This window comes from Rhincodon typus, chromosome 9 (genome assembly GCF_021869965.1).
Source record: "Rhincodon typus isolate 14 chromosome 9, sRhiTyp1.1, whole genome shotgun sequence".
Taxonomy (NCBI): Eukaryota; Metazoa; Chordata; class Chondrichthyes; order Orectolobiformes; family Rhincodontidae; genus Rhincodon; species Rhincodon typus.
In genome coordinates this window covers 19014152-19021057 of record NC_063340.1, presented here as the reverse complement: position 1 = coordinate 19021057, position 6906 = coordinate 19014152, and the positions used below count along the sequence as shown (strand labels likewise).

Here is a 6906-nt window from a genome sequence, read left to right as displayed (position 1 = left end):
AACAAATCAATAGATCCTCTATTGGGAAGCATCTTACATTTAAATTTCCCAGCAACTTCAAGATCAAATTCTGTAACACCTGCTTCAAACACAACTGATTTGTGGTGTGTGGGGTTGGGGAGGAAAGAGAAGGAAGAGAAGAAATGAAACGAAACAAGCATATATTAAGAATACCAGTTAGGGACAACTGGTTTCTTAGTTGCAACAAGTTAACCACCAATTTTAAGTTCAGTTTTACACAGTTTATTATTGCTACTAGAGAATCAAACCACAGGGTAATTGCAAGAATTGTTTAATGAATTACTGAACCACAGCAAGAATCAACAAGCTGTAGAGACACCAAGTATGGGTATAGTGTTCAAAATCACTATGTTGGCACTTCAGTTTGTAGAACACAAAACTCTCCAGATGACAACTGTTTTAGTTAATAGTAAAACAAACTTGCAAACTACACTTTCCAAAGAATGATAATCCTAGTTTCATCTCACTGGAAAAAAGTGCCTTTACATTTGTAAATATGCCACAAGCAGATGTTTTTCACCACTTGCATAGTTCTAACGTACAAGGTCACTTGCATAAACATTAAGCTCCATGTACTGGTACACTGACTGCAAAGAAAATTACCTAGGAAAAGGAACACTTAGTTAAATGTCTACTTTTACATTGATACAATTCTGAAAAAAATTACAATTTGAACAGAACAAAGAAATTATCTTCCACTTAGTAGGTAGTTGCAAGGTAGTACGCTCTCTCGCAATTTGTAAATGGCCCATATATGTCGACTACAAGTGTTAATTCAAAATCTTCTTCAGACTTTATTTGAATCTTCATGCGTGGGACATGGTGGAAAAACAGAGTTTCAAGGTGTAAGGATATGGGCCATCTAAAAATAAAAAAAAAAACTTGGCTTAATGTCACAAAAACTATCAAGTTCATTAAACACTGAAAACAAGTTAAAACATACTTTAATAGCATTACCAAGTTAAAAAAAAATCTGTAGAATATCCTGCTATTAATTTGCAATTTGGTACCAGAATTAATTTGCTATTTGTTAATTATAACGCATGTTGAAAAATCCTCAATCCATAGGTGTTATGCAAGATAAATTTCCAGCTGGCAAATCTTATGATAAATAACTTCAGCACATCAGCTACTGCACCCACTGTGTGGGCATACCCCAATCAAAAAGCAATCCTATTTTTGATTAGAAAAGAAAGCCATTTGAATTTGTGTAGGCATAGCTATTTGACAACACTGACCCATTATCAGAACTTTTCTTTTAAAAAAAGTCATTTTAATTTCATTTCAATCCATTACCATCTTTGACAAAATTGTCAGCTGAATGGGGCCGTTCACAGCTGCACTACCAGAAATCCCTATAATGTACAATTAAATCAGTCCAGAAAGCTGCTTTAATCAATAAATCAATAAGACACACAGGCCCAGATGTACAATCAAATATCCCCAACATATGAATCTGTTTGACAAAACTTTTGTTCAAGTCTAAAGTGAAATAATTTCTGTCTGATAGACATTCTTAGTGATAACATGGTAATGAATCTGATTATTAGTCATATTATTTGTTATCCTCCAAGGTACCTCAAGTACTGCTGAAAATCGATCCTTTCTGCTCTCCTTGTTGATGCAGCACTCTTCTATTCTAAAATATGTGAAGTCATGTATGGTGATTTACCCCAATTAACTCTAAAATATTTGGGTTTTTGGCCCTTTCCTATTGATGTCACGAGTTGCATTTTTTCCCCTCTCTCAAGGGGGTTAACCTTCAACCAAGCTAATGCTTACCAATCTCCTATTTCCCATACAAACAGTATGACAGATGTATTTAAATCTCAAGTCATAAATGCTACAAATCTATTAATTTGTACTACATAGAAAAAAGATGTATGGAAATAAATGTCTTATTTGAATGCACACACACCACGTTTATTGCAGCAGACATTTTTTTGCTGGTCTTCTCAATTTAAAAGATATGATTGAGCTGCACTGAGTTGCTGGGAGAATTATCAACCTCACCATACCACTATGCGATTCTAAATAAAAGATGAAAAATGCTGAATAGGTCAGGCAGCATCAGCTTCTGTAGAGAGAAATGCAGCGAGAATTAATGTTTCAGGTTCTGACAAAAGGCCACTCACCCGAAACATTATTTTTTTTCCCCTACTTCCAGAATTTTTCCAACATTTTCTGTATTCAGATTTCAAGTATGTGCAGTACTTAACTACTGTTTCAGATCGCAGCTACATCATGACACAAATGAGCATGGTTTATGGCTTCTTCGCCTTCCCCAAAGATTAAGGAAATAGTCAAAGTAATCACTGCTACCCATCCTGTAGGATTTGCACACAGTGAATTAAACAAGTTATAGCTCAAAGCAACAACAGGATAAAACTTCTCACTTATGTTGATGTGAGGAATGTAATCTCAACCGCAGCTGTATAGTTATTCCCTCAAGTTCCCCACAATAGCAACCAGATTGACAAATTTAAATTTACAACTGGACAAACACTCACATCCATTTCTAGCTTAGGCTCTGGGAGGTTAAGATAATCATTACCTATTACACAAATTGAACCTTTTAAGCTATCACCAACCCATTAATCACAGCACACTTACTGGTGTTTTTCATCTGGTAGTGATTCAGGACAGTTAGTGCTTCCACAGCATCGCTTTTCGTCTCCCATTCCAACAGGCCAGATAAACTCCTGTCAGCTAGAAAGTAGACAGATTGCCAAAAGTCATCTAGCAAGTAGACTCAGATTACTGTACGTTCAATTAAAAACAATACTAGAAAGAAACATTAGTGTGATGTCAACTCTGTCAGTAGTGACTGTTCACACTCAAACTTTGCCATACAGTGGACACAAGCTTATCCTCATGTTTTGCCTGTTGTAAAGCTACCCTATATGCAGGTTTAATAAACAAGGCTGAAGGCATTATATCAAAGCAGAATTCCCACAAGGTTTTTAAGAGTAGTTTTGTAGCTCGGGTTGTGGATGTTGTGGTTGGTTGGCTCGTCGATCTGGTTCATTGTTTTTCCGCAGATGTTTCATTACCCTGTTGGGAAACATCATCAGTGCAGCCTCCGATGAAGCGCTGTTGTGTTTTCCCGCCTGTTATTTGAACTCTAGAGTCCGTTGAGCTGGATTACCCCACTTCCAGTTTCCCTTCGTAATGGAGTATATATGGGGTCGAGCTCTGTGTTTGTTGACGGATTTCTTCCCACATACCAGCAAGTGCAGACAGACCCAACATCACAACGAGGCAACAAGATCTTCAACATGCTAAAAATAAGCAAACAGACCGGACAGACCAACAAAACAGAATTCTTAAGAATGAAACCTGAAGGAATTAACACCCCCGATTCTACGGTCTCCTGAAAGTATACAAACCGGAAGTACCCCTTAGATGCACAGTCTCCCTGCCAGGCACGACATCACATAGATGAACCAAGGAGACTAAAGCAGCTCGTCAACAAGTCACCCCACTCAATCCACTCAGCCCAAGAGTTCCTCAACTCCATCAAGGACATAAGAATAGATGACGACGAGACCATGGTATCGTTTGACATTACTACCCTATTCACATCAATAGACATACCACTAGCAAGAGAAACAATGACAGCACTACTAAAACAAGAACAAGACCCCAGTGACACCATCTCCACAGACAACATGCTGAAACTACTGGACCTATGCCTCACCACCCACTTCACCTTTAACGGTCAAATATACAAACAGATCAGTGGGACACCCATGGGATCACCCATCTCCGGACTAATAGCTGAAGCAGTGATGCAGAGACTTGAAAGTACGGCCCGTCCGCCAATCCAACCAAAACTATGGATACGCTACGTGGACAACACTTTTGTCATCATTAAACAGACCAAACTGTAGGAGACACACAAACTAATAAATAACACCCTCACTGGAATCAGATTCACCAAAGAGAAGAACAAACAGCTCCCATTCCTGAACGTGATGGTAGAGCACAGGGCAAATGGGGAATTCCTAACAAAGGTACTCAGGAAAGCCACACACACTGACCAAGTCCTGAATTCCAACAGCAACCACCCTAACACACAAACAAAATTGTGAGAGATCATTATTTAAACAGGCAACAACACAGTGCAACAGCACAGAGCTATGCCGAGAAGAAGAGCACCTCTTCCAGGTATTCGAAGATGATGGATACCTGAAAAACTAGGTCAGAAGATGCCCATTACACGAACGACACCAGGAAGATACTACACGCCCCGACACACTCATCATGCTACCTTACATCAGGAACACATCTGCACTGACTACAAGACTGCTACGACCACTGGGCATCAGAGTAGCACACAAACTCACATCAACCCTACGACAACTGCTCACCCAAACCAAAGACTCACTACCCACTATGGACAGGATCAACGTCATATACAAGATTCCCTGCAGAGGCTGTGACAAACATTACATCGGACAAACAGGAAGGAAACTAACAACAAGGGTTCACGAACATCAACTGGCTACAAAAAGACACGACCAATACTCACTCATCTCTTTCCACATGGATAAGGAGAACCACCAATTCGACTGGGACAAACAAAGCAGAGACAAAGCAGGAATTCCTAGAAGCCTGGTACTCCACAAAGAAAGCCATCAATAAACACAGAGCTCGACCCCATATACACTCCATTTTGAGGGGAAAACCAGAAGTGAGGTAATCCAGCTCAACTGACTCCAGAGTTCAAATAACAGGTAGGAAAACACTAAAGCGCTTCATCGGAGGCTGCACTGATGATGTTACCCAGCAGGGTACTGAAATGTCTGTGGAGAAACAACAAACCAGCTCCGTGAGCCAACCAACCACAAGAATTCCCAAACTTTTAAAAAAGACACCCATCCCAACTTTACCAACCTCCTTTTCACACTCTAATCTTGACATTCTCCCAGACCCCATACAGAAAAGAAAATCACCAAGCCCACTTCAACAGATTTGTCTGTCTCTACTTTGATTTGTGCTTAAGACTGGCTTTCTAAGCAGCAACCCTGAATGAACTTCAAGAGCCTACATCTCTCAGTGCACTAAGTCTCACCTAACCACTACCTCAATTGTTCAGCACTACAGTACACAGATTTTAAGTTCTAGTCTATGAAGCCTTGCCAGATCTAAAACCCCTGCCATGCACCTTTAGCTTACACCTCTCCACTGTCTAGTTTTAAAGATTGTGTTTTCCTTCCACCACGCTTGACATTTACACAAGTGTCAGGTATTGACCATCTCCAACAAGAGGGAATCTGATCACCTCCTGTAGAAGTGGCTGCTGTCACACAATCACCTTCTGGGGGTTCACCATACCTAGGTCAGCTGTGTGTGCACGTGCACATGTGGATATTTTCTCTCACACCACACACAGAGACATGAATATGTCACAGACTGCAAATTCTCCATTAAGTAACCCATCTCCTGACTTCTCAAAAGCCTGTCCACTAGCTAACATACACAGGGCTAGAATGTGATGCAACAATTTTCACTTGTCTGATCAAGTGCATCACCAAAACACCACCCAAGAAGCTCGACACCATCCAGAACAAAACAGCCCATGCACCCATCTAATACTTCCAACATTCACGCTGTTCATCATTGATGCAGTGGTGCATCAAGATGTGCTACGACAACTCACCTATAAAACGTTATTAACATCACCTTCTACATCTCCGTATCTGGAAGATAAGGACAAGGACAACAGATCCACATGTACATACCACCTGAAAGTTCTTCAAACGACACGTTCTTGACCTAAAACTAAATCTCCATTCCTTTACTGTGATGAACTTCTTTCCTAACAGCACTATGGGTGTACCTGCATCCCAGGGGCTTCAGTTGTTCAGGGAGGCTCCTCATCACTTTCAAAAGGTAATTAGACCAACAGCAGTAAGTGAACAAATGAAAAATTGCTAGCTATGGTAATTTTAACTTTACAATGTCAGGCATAAATTATGCAATAGCAAATCATAAAAAATCAAGTGTGGAGGACATTCCTCAGTGTACCGCCTGGCGTGCATATATTTCAGCTGACTCTGGAAAGGCCTGGGTAGCAAGGAAGCATTGCAAGTAGTAATTGCAGGAACTATGGGAAAGTGAGACTAAATCAGATTACTCTTCAAAATAAAGCTGACATAGATACAAATGGGTCAAATGGCTTCCTTCGGTGTTATATTATTCTAGGATTCTAAGGTATGATACATGTAAAATATAAAACAGACAAACTGAAGGTGTGATTTTTATAATTAGGGCTTCCCAAACAGTAGGCTGTCAACTCCAGTAGCTACCATGGAACTCCAACTGAATGCAAACAGCTGTGTGGCTCCTTTAAACCTGGCATTTTTAAACAGTAGGCCTGGCCTAACTGACTAATCCAGGAGACCGGAAATCTACCCATTGGAAAGGTAAGCACATTTTATTTAAAAAATTTTTCAGTTAAACAATTCTCCACCCTCTCACCTCTAGCCCTAGTCTTGACCCTCTATCTCAACGCTTTTCCCACTGTCACAGATCTCTCATACCCTCTGCCACATACTCTATCCGTCCCTGTCGCCACAGGCCTCTTACTCCTCCCCATTCAGTGTCACAAGCTGGAATCACTACAATTTTCAAGCAGCAAAGTGGGGTAACAATGAGAAATGTTTTGGGAAGCAATGGTGTAAATGCTGAGACTGAAAGTGATGAATAGCCGAAGCTAGATTTCGATTATTTGAAATGGAAATTGCATAAATAACATCTGTTTTGACAAGGTCTCACAATGCTCAAAGTGAATCTCATTCAAAGGCAAAGCATGATCAATTCTCAAATCATATGAAATGTTTATCCCATGTAAATTAAGTTTCCATAAAATAGCAGAGA

General features: G+C 40.1%; 1 long non-coding RNA gene across 1 annotated transcript; it reads right to left on the bottom strand.

Moving 5' to 3' along the window:
- Window positions 1-227: 227 nt before the first annotated feature.
- LOC125483953 lies at window positions 228-6799 on the bottom strand. The gene is made up of 3 exons (XR_007262819.1): window positions 5687-6799; window positions 2635-2730; window positions 228-883 (listed from the first exon to the last, which is right to left on the bottom strand). It is a non-coding gene; the product is annotated as an uncharacterized LOC125483953 (long non-coding RNA).
- Window positions 6800-6906: the final 107 nt, after the last annotated feature.